Source organism: Hyperolius riggenbachi, chromosome 9 (genome assembly GCF_040937935.1).
Source record: "Hyperolius riggenbachi isolate aHypRig1 chromosome 9, aHypRig1.pri, whole genome shotgun sequence".
NCBI classification, from domain to species: Eukaryota; Metazoa; Chordata; class Amphibia; order Anura; family Hyperoliidae; genus Hyperolius; species Hyperolius riggenbachi.
Genome location: NC_090654.1, coordinates 25,966,096 through 25,976,506, shown reverse-complemented (window position 1 = coordinate 25,976,506; position 10,411 = coordinate 25,966,096).

Sequence of the window (10,411 nt, the reverse complement as noted above, 5' to 3'; positions counted from 1 at the left end):
CCACAGCCAGGCCAGGGTGCCACAGGCCACTGATACAACCTATATTTAACCCAAGTGCTGCATATTTTTTGGAGGTGTCTTGGCTGAAAACTGTCATGCCCCAGTTGTGCGGTTGGACTTTGGACACAATGTGGGCTGCACGACCGCTGTCTGGAACCTAGGCCTAATGTTAATTGACAGACATTTTTTTTTGAGGGGGGGGGGGGATTTTAAGTCCCCACACAATCAATTAGTGTTCCCCTTTACAAAATAATGATGCTACATGCCTCATATACCCTAAAAAACGTTTTTAAAGCAATTTAAAGGCCACTTCTGGTTTTTCTATCCGGGGTGGGATATCCGATTCGGATTGGAAAATTTTGAAATCGGATATCCGACCCAGATCATATATCTGGGTATCCGGATCCGAATCGGATCCGGATTTTGAAAAGTGGTATTCGAGCACCCCTGCTTCTTAGGTCCGTCCCTCGGTGCCTCCCACGATGCGCTCCACGCGCGTCACTTGACTACAAACACTTCCTCCTTCAACCCGGAATGAGGAAGTGTTTGTAATCACGTGACCGCCGCTTGGACCGCATGGTGGGAGACGCCGACGGACGGACCTAAGAAGATGTCAGATAGGTAAGATTAACTCCCCCGCCCAGCCCGCACAGGTAATTTGAGAAATCCGGATAACAACTATCCGGATTTCATCCAAGTTCGGATTTGAGCATCCCTATACATATGTACTCCCCACAGAGCTGCAGGGAATCCACTGAGAATGTTGTGCACATTGAACAGAGAGGTGTTGTCTATTACCCATAAACCTGGTTCAGATTGTGCATGAAGAATGTGTAATAGAGGAAGAATCCCCTCATTCCCTGCAGAGTACCTGCACATCACTCTGAGGCCCCATTAGCACTTAGAAACGCAAAACGCTGGAGATTTTTTCCGGCGTTTTGCAGGAGTGATTTTTCTGCGGAAAAATCACTGAACAATGCGGCGATTTTGCCGTGATCGCGTTTAGCGCTTCTATAACACTGAAATGCGATTGCCGGGAAATCGCCTGAAAATGGTGCAGGCGATGCGTTTGCATTTCGCGTTTTTGCCCGTTTTGGGGTGATTTGCAGCGATTGGCGCAAATCGCCCAAGTAAGAACGGCCCATAGGGTTTCATTACGCTAGCGCATTTAAAAAGCGCTAGCGTTTGAGCGTTTTACTGAAATCGCGGCAAAACGATCTAGTGTGAATGGGGCCTGACATGTACCCACAGTTACATTGCATAGGGCCTGATAGATGTTCTTTGTTCCTGTCTATACCTCCTACAAGTACTCTTACCAAGGACTAGTTTTAGTCTATGACTAAAAGTATTAGAGGCAGAAGATCCGCCGGATATCTAGGTAACTGGTATTGTTTAAAAGGGAATAAATATGGCAGCCTCCATATCCCTCTCACTTCAGTTGTCTTTTAAAATTCCTAAGCATTGGCAGTTAAGAGATGCATTTCATTCTAATGCGGCAGGGAACATCTTAGCGCACCAACACATGTGTTTCCTGTCAGGCTCAAATGTGTTGAGGCCACCAGCGTCATAACGCGATGCAATGCGCATTCTGTGTGCCACAAACGCATGCACGAGATTGCGTTTGTGCATGTGTTGTGCGGTGTAAATAAGCAATAGGGTTTTTTTTGTAAAGAGAATTTTTATTGAGTTTTCAACAAAGAACAAATAAAAAATAACTCAACAATTCAGCTCGATTATTACAGTCAGTATTGTTATCATGATGTAACTCAGAGCCAAATATACATTTATATATATACATCATACAGGTTGGCAGGAATAAGGTATATAAGTTGTATATGGGTCAAGGGTATATATATCATCACAGAGTGTTTGATACATTTTTAGCATTTGTAATCATGAGAGAGGTCACGCCTGCACAAGGTCCTGTACAGAAGTAGTAATATCAAGATTAGGTATGGTTGTACTTATGGCCAGGGCCGGCCCTAGACTTTTTGCCGCCTGAGGCAAATTTTGAAAACATTATTGCTGCCGCCGCCGCCGAGCTGGAGGGGTAGCGGGCAGGGCGGGGTAATTGGGCCTAGCGGCGGGGTGGGGGGGTTGGACCCCCCCTCCCTCGCCTGGGTCCCCGTCCTCCGCTCCCCTCCAGCCTTAAATACATCAGAAGCGCAACTCGTAAGAGGCAGTGGGCGGGGAGGACTCACCTCTTCCTCGCTCGATCCAGCGTGCGCTCCACTGACGTTCCTTCGTCAGCGCCGTTTATTTACAATACAGTGGGCGGCGTTGCAGGAAGTGACGTCAGTTGAGCGCACGCTGGATCGAGGAAGAGGTGAGTCCTCCCAGCCCACTGCCTCTTACGAGTTGCGCTTCTGATGTATTTAAGGCTGGAGGGGAGCGGAGGATGGGGACCCAGGCGAGGGAGGGGGGGTCCGACCCCCCTCCCCGCCGCTAGGCCCAATACCCCCATCCTGCCCGCTACCCCTCCAGCTGGGCGGCCGGCTCCCCGCACCCACCGACGGGCGGATGCCGCCCCTAGAAATTTGCCGCCTGAGGCAAAAGTTTCACCCCGCCTCATGAGCGGGCCGGCCCTGCTTATGGCTTTTACCCATTTGTTCCATATTTTATCACATTTTTGGAATTGGTTTCTTGATTGATATGTAAGCTTATACAGGGGTAGGGCATCATTAATCAATTTTTTCCAGTTGGACAGAGTAGGGACAGTGGGATGATTCCATTTAAGAATTATCAATTTTCTGGCGTAGAAAAATAGGATACGGATTAGGGACAGTTAATATTTGGAACAGGGAGTGTTTCCCATGATGCCTAATATGCACAGTTTTGAATCCATTGTGACTGGTAAGTTGAGAGAGTCTCTTATAAAATGCATCACAGACTTCCAATAGTGGTTGACCATAGGACAGGACCATGTGCAGTGTACAAAATCAGCATTGTTGGATTTACACTTAAAGCATCTGTCATTTGACAAGGGACTCATTTTAGATAGTCTCAGTGGGGTAAGGTATGCTAGATGAAACCACTTAACGTTTATAAGTAGAGTTGGGACGAACCTCCGATTTTAGGTTCGCGAACTTTCGCGGAAGGTTCGGTTCGCGTTAAAGTTCGCGAACCGCAATAGACTTCAATGGGGATGCGAACTTTGAAAAAAAAAATAATTATGCTGGCCACAAAAGTGATGGAAAAGATGTTTCAAGGGGTCTAACACCTGGAGGGGGCATGGCGGAGTGGGATACATGCCAAAAGTCCCGGGGAAAAATCTGGATGTGACGCAAAGCAGCGTTTTAAGGGCAGAAATCACATTGAATGCTAAATGACAGGCCTAAAGTGCTTTCAAACATCTTGCATGTGTATACATCAATCAGGTAGTGTAATTAAGGTACTGCTTCACACTGACACACCAAACTCACTGTGTAACGCACCGCAAACAGCTGTTTGTGTAGTGACGGCCATGCTGGACTGGTGCGCACCATGGCGAGAGTGCAGGTTTTGGTGGCTTTACAGCCCATATGGTCGCCTGGCTGATGTAGCTGAATGACAGAACAGTGACTGTCCAGCTGATCAAATTTGGTCTGACCACAATGAGGCAACGACCTTATTATCGTGGGTGTGCCTCCCGAGACACTCATCTAGGCGCCGGTCATTGCTTCATTGTGATACGCAAGCCCCTTCACCACGGCAAGGTAATGATCACGAAGGGGAATGGGCGCATGAACATGCCTTTTCTTTTGTTGTTGCAGCTGCCCGCAGTGCAGCCAGAAAAATTAGGCAGTCATGTACACGCACCAGAAAAATTATTACAGCGGCCGCTGCTAGCAGCGGCCTAAAAAATTCAGCAATCCGCCTGGAGTCCCGGACCCTGTTGGTGGTGGCGGAGAAGGTAGTCAAGCGGCCTGCAGGCAGACATGCTGTGTGGAGGGACTGGGAGCGACTTAGTCTTCTTGGGGCAGGCCAGGCAGCCAGTCACACGGCGTGCAGGCAGAGATGCTGTGTGTGCGGGGACTGACTTAGTCTTGGGGCGGGCAGCAGCCCTCCGGGATCCATGCCTCATTCATTTTGATAAAGGTGAGGTACTTAACACTTTTGTGACTTAGGCGACTTCTCTTCTCTGTGACAATGCCTCCAGCTGCGCTGAAGGTCCTTTCTGACAGGACGCTTGCGGCAGGGCAGGAGAGAAGTTGGATGGCAAATTGGGACAGCTCTGGCCACAGGTCAAGCCTGCGCACCCAGTAGTTCAAGGGTTCCTCATCGCTGTTCACAGCAGTGTCTACATCCACACTTAAGGCCAGGTAGTCGGCTACCTGCCGTTCCAGGCGTTGGTGGAGGGTGGATCCGGAAGGGCTACGGCGAGGCGTTGGACTAAAGAACGTCCGCATGTCCGACATCACCATGAGATCGCTGGAGCGTCCTGTCTTTGACTGCGTGGACACGGGAGGAGGATTAGTGGCAGTGGTACCTTGCTGGCGTTGTGCTGTCACATCACCCTTAAAGGCATTGTAAAGCATAGTTGACAGCTGGTTCTGCATGTGCTGCATCCTTTCCACCTTCCGGTGAGTTGGTAACAGGTCCGCCACTTTGTGCCTGTACCGAGGGTCTAGTAGTGTGGCCACCCAGTACAGCTCATTCCCCTTGAGGTTTTTTATACGGGGGTCCCTCAACAGGCAGGACAGCATAAAAGACGACATCTGCACAAAGTCGGATCCAGTACCCTCCATCTCCTCTTGCTCTTCCTCAGTGACGTCAGGTAAGTCAACCTCCTCCCCCCAGCCGCGAACAATACCACGGGAAGGTTGAGCAGCACAAGCCCCTTGCGATGCCTGCTGAGGTTGTTCTCCTGCCGCTGTCCCCTCCTCCTCCCCCAAAGAAACACCTTGCTCATCATCCTCTGAGTCTGACTCGTCTTCTGCACACGACTTCTCTTCTTCCTCCTCCTCCCCCCTCTGTGCTGCCGCAGGTGTTGAGGAAACAGCTGGGTCTGATGAAAATTGGTCCCATGCCTGTTCCTGCCGTAAAGGCAGTGTGACTCTCCGCTTTGAGACAAGACATGTCTAAGATGGCGTGACAGCGTCGTACCTGGCATGCAGCATAGGCCCTGCGGAGCTGGGGCTGTGTAGCTGGAGAGGAGAACTGCCACTCAGCCAAGGAGGAGGAGGACAGCGAAGAGCATGTAGCAGGAGGAGAGGAGGTGGCAGGAGGCCTGCCTGCAAGCCGTGGAGGTGTCACAATTTGGTCCGCTGCGCCCTGCTTGCCATCGTTCACCACCAGGTTCACCCAATGGGCTGTGTAGGTAATGTAGCGGCCCTGCCCGTGCTTGGCTGGCCAGGCATCCGTGGTCAGGTGTACCCTTGACCCAACGCTCTTCGCAAGAGATGACACCACTTGCCTCTCAACTTCACGGTGCAGTTGGGGTATGGCCTTTCTCGAAAAATAAGTGCGGCCTGGCATCTTCCACTGCGGTGTTCCGATGGCCACAAATTTACGGAAGGCCTCAGAGTCCACCAGCCGGTATGGTAACAGCTGCCGAGCTAACAGTTCCGCCACGCCAGCTGTCAGACGCCGGGCAAGGGGGTGACTGGCCGAAATTGGCTTCTTCCGCTCAAACATTTCCTTCATGGACACCTGACTGCTGCTGTGGGCAGAGGAGCAGGAACCGCTCAAGGGCAGAGGCGGAGTGGAGGAGGGTGCCTGTGAAGGTGGAAGGGAGAAAGCGGCAGAAGCAGATAATGCACCTGATGGAGGAGGAAGAGGAGAAGGAGGGTGACTTTTCTTTTGTGTGCTGCTGCTGCTTTTGCTCAGGTGGCCATCCCATTGCTGTTTGTGCCTTTTCTCCAGGTGCCTTCGTAAGGCACTTGTCCCTACGTGAGTGTTGGCCTTTCCACGGCTCAATTTTTGTTGGCAGAGCGAACAGATGGCTTTGGTCCGATCTGAGGCACACACATTAAAAAATTTCCACACCGCTGAGCCACCCTGGGATGTGGGCACTATGGGGACCTCAGCAGCTGATGCTGAAGGGCAAGTTGGCTGGCTGTACATAGGTGGCGATACATGGTGCCGGACTCTGCCACCAGCTGTTTCTGACGAAGAGCTGCCCCAGCTTCTTTCAGCAACTTCTCTCCTCCTACTACTCTCTGACTCCCCCTCTGAACTGTCCCCCTCTTCATCTCCTCTATTGGGAACATACAGAGGATCCCTATTACCGTCATCATCGTAGTCATCCTGCCCAGCTTCGCTTGCCTCAGACAAATCCAAACTTGCACCATCAGTAGGTCCTTCATCCTCCTGACACGTTACATCCATAGTGTTGCCGCGTAACTCAGACATATGAGCTGGTGAAAATTCATCTGGCTGTAACAACAATGGCTGTGCATCAGTGATTTCAACACTAAATAAATCTTGCGAAGTGTCAAATGCAGCAGAAGTGGTGCTAGTAGTAGCGCTGGTGGCTGAGCAAGATGAGGTGTTCTGTGTCGCTAAATACTCAACCACGTCCTGACAATCTTGGGAGGTGATGGGACGTGCCTTCTTCCGAGCACTGTACTGTGGGCCAGGTCCACACGAAATTACATTTACACGACCTCGCGCAGACCTGCCGGGTGGCCTTCCTCTGGCTCTGGCACTACCTCTTCCTCTACCTGTTTTGTCCATATCGGGTATGCACGGAGTGGTATATCACACTGCGTGCACTCACGTAGGTAGGTGGGTTCACTTAACTGCACAGGTATGCGCACTGATGCGGTGGGTTCACTGAACAGAACAGGTATACAGTGGCGGGTTCACAGAACAGGTATGCAGTGGCAGGTTCACTGAACACAACAGGTATGCAGTGGCAGGTTCACTGAACACAACAGGTATGCAGTGGCGGGTTCACTGAACAGGTATACAGTGGCGGGTCCACTGAACAGAACAGGTATGCAGTGGCGGGTTCACTGAACAGAACAGGTATACAGTGGCGGGTTCACTAAACAGAACAGGTATACAGTGGCGGGTTCACAGAACAGGTATGCAGTGGCAGGTTCACTGAACACAACAGGTATGCAGTGGCGGGTTCACTGAACAGGTATACAGTGGCGGGTCCACTGAACAGAACAGGTATGCAGTGGCGGGTTCACTGAACAGGTATACAGTGGCGGGTCCACTGAACAGAACAGGTATGCAGTGGCGGGTTCACTAAACAGAACAGGTATACAGTGGCGGGTTCACTAAACAGAACAGGTATACAGTGGCGGGTTCACAGAACAGGTATGCAGTGGCAGGTTCACTGAACACAACAGGTATGCAGTGGCAGGTTCACTGAACACAACAGGTATGCAGTGGCGGGTTCACTGAACAGTTATACAGTGGCGGGTCCACTGAACAGAACAGGTATGCAGTGGCGGGTTCACTGAACAGAACAGGTATACAGTGGCGGGTTCACTAAACAGAACAGGTATACAGTGGCGGGTTCACAGAACAGGTATGCAGTGGCAGGTTCACTGAACACAACAGGTATGCAGTGGCGGGTTCACTGAACAGGTATACAGTGGCGGGTCCACTGAACAGAACAGGTATGCAGTGGCGGGTTCACTAAACAGAACAGGTATACAGTGGCGGGTTCACTAAACAGAACAGGTATACAGTGGCGGGTTCACAGAACAGGTATGCAGTGGCAGGTTCACTGAACACAACAGGTATGCAGTGGCGGGTTCACTGAACAGGTATACAGTGGCGGGTCCACTGAACAGAACAGGTATGCAGTGGCGGGTTCACTGAACAGAACAGGTATACAGTGGCGGGTCCACTGAACAGAACAGGTATGCAGTGGCGGGTTCACTAAACAGAACAGGTATACAGTGGCGGGTTCACAGAACAGGTATGCAGTGGCAGGTTCACTGAACACAACAGGTATGCAGTGGCAGGTTCACTGAACACAACAGGTATGCAGTGGCGGGTTCACTGAACAGGTATACAGTGGCGGGTCCACTGAACAGAACAGGTATGCAGTGGCGGGTTCACTGAACAGAACAGGTATACAGTGGCGGGTTCACTAAACAGAACAGGTATACAGTGGCGGGTTCACAGAACAGGTATGCAGTGGCAGGTTCACTGAACACAACAGGTATGCAGTGGCGGGTTCACTGAACAGGTATACAGTGGCGGGTCCACTGAACAGAACAGGTATGCAGTGGCGGGTTCACTAAACAGAACAGGTATACAGTGGCGGGTTCACTAAACAGAACAGGTATACAGTGGCGGGTTCACTAAACAGAACAGGTATACAGTGGCGGGTTCAGAGAACAGGTATGCAGTGGCAGGTTCACTGAACACAACAGGTATGCAGTGGCGGGTTCACTGAACAGGTATACAGTGGCGGGTCCACTGAACAGAACAGGTATGCAGTGGCGGGTTCACTAAACAGAACAGGTATACAGTGGCGGGTTCACTAAACAGAACAGGTATACAGTGGCGGGTTCACAGAACAGGTATGCAGTGGCAGGTTCACTGAACACAACAGGTATGCAGTGGCGGGTTCACTGAACAGGTATGCAGTGGCGGGTTCACTGAACAGAACAGGTATACAGTGGCGGGTTCACTAAACAGAACAGGTATACAGTGGCGGGTTCACTAAACAGAACAGGTATACAGTGGCGGGTTCACAGAACAGGTATGCAGTGGCAGGTTCACTGAACACAACAGGTATGCAGTGGCAGGTTCACTGAACACAACAGGTATGCAGTGGCGGGTTCACTGAACAGAACAGGTATGCAGTGGCGGGTTCACTGAACAGAACAGGTATACAGTGGCGGGTTCACTAAACAGAACAGGTATACAGTGGCGGGTTCACAGAACAGGTATGCAGTGGCAGGTTCACTGAACACAACAGGTATGCAGTGGCGGGTTCACTGAACAGGTATACAGTGGCGGGTCCACTGAACAGAACAGGTATGCAGTGGCGGGTTCACTAAACAGAACAGGTATACAGTGGCGGGTTCACTAAACAGAACAGGTATACAGTGGCGTGTTCACTGAACACAACAGGTATGCAGTGGCGGGTTCACTGAACAGGTATACAGTGGCGGGTCCACTGAACAGAACAGGTATGCAGTGGCGGGTTCACTAAACAGAACAGGTATACAGTGGCGGGTTCACTAAACAGAACAGGTATACAGTGGCGGGTTCACAGAACAGGTATGCAGTGGCAGGTTCACTGAACACAACAGGTATGCAGTGGCAGGTTCACTGAACACAACAGGTATGCAGTGGCGGGTTCACTGAACAGGTATACAGTGGCGGGTCCACTGAACAGAACAGGTATGCAGTGGCGGGTTCACTGAACAGGTATGCAGTGGTGGGTTCACAGAACAGGTATGCAGTGGTGGGTTCACAGCACAGGTATGCAGTGGTGGGTTCAATGAACAGGTATACAGTGGCGGGTCCACTGAACAGAACAGGTATGCAGTGGCAGGTTCACTGAACAGGTATGCAGTGGTGGGTTCACAGCACAGGTATGCAGTGGTGGGTTCACAGCACAGGTATGCAGTGGTGGGTTCACAGCACAGGTATGCAGTGGTGGGTTCACAGCACAGGTATGCAGTGGTGGGTTCACAGCACAGGTATGCAGTGGTGGGTTCACAGCACAGGTATGCAGTGGTGGGTTCACAGCACAGGTATGCAGTGGTGGGTTCACAGCACAGGTATGCAGTGGTGGGTTCACAGCACAGGTATGCAGCCAGACAGGAACAAGTTAAGCCTAACTAATCTTTCCCTGAGAGACAGTCTGCAGCAGCTCGCCCTACTCTCACTAACGCAGGCAGCACACGAGTGACCGTAATGGCCGCCGCTGCCTGCCTTATATAAGGGGGGGTGGGGCTCCAGGGGCTAGTGTAGCCTAATTGGCTACACTGGGCCTGCTGACTGTGATGTAGAGGGTCAAAGTTGACCCTCCATGTGCATTATGGGGCGAACCGAACTTCCGCAAAGGTTCGCCTGCGGGACGCGAACGCGAACCACTGAAGTTCGCATGGAACCGTTCGCAGGCGAACCGTTCGGCCCAACTCTATTTATAAGTTTGTCCTGAGAGGCTATAACCGTTTTAGCATAATATTCCATATGTTCTGCCCAGTGTTCCTGGGTTATAGTAGGATCAACTGCTAGCCATTTCTCTCTGATATTGTATGGTTTATAGGAGGTGTTGTGTGTCATTAAAAAATTGTAGAGAGTAGAAATCTGCTTGGTTCTGTTTTTGTTTAGAAGATGTTTTTCCAGTTCTGAGGGAAGTAATACTACATTTTTAAGCAATAGGGTTTGTACACACACTAGATTAAACTCAGCCACAGCGACAGCTAAAGACTACCTCTGACAAGAATCTTGTATGTGTACAGCGGCCCTGACGCATCAACGAGAGATCCGGCTTGCCAGATCA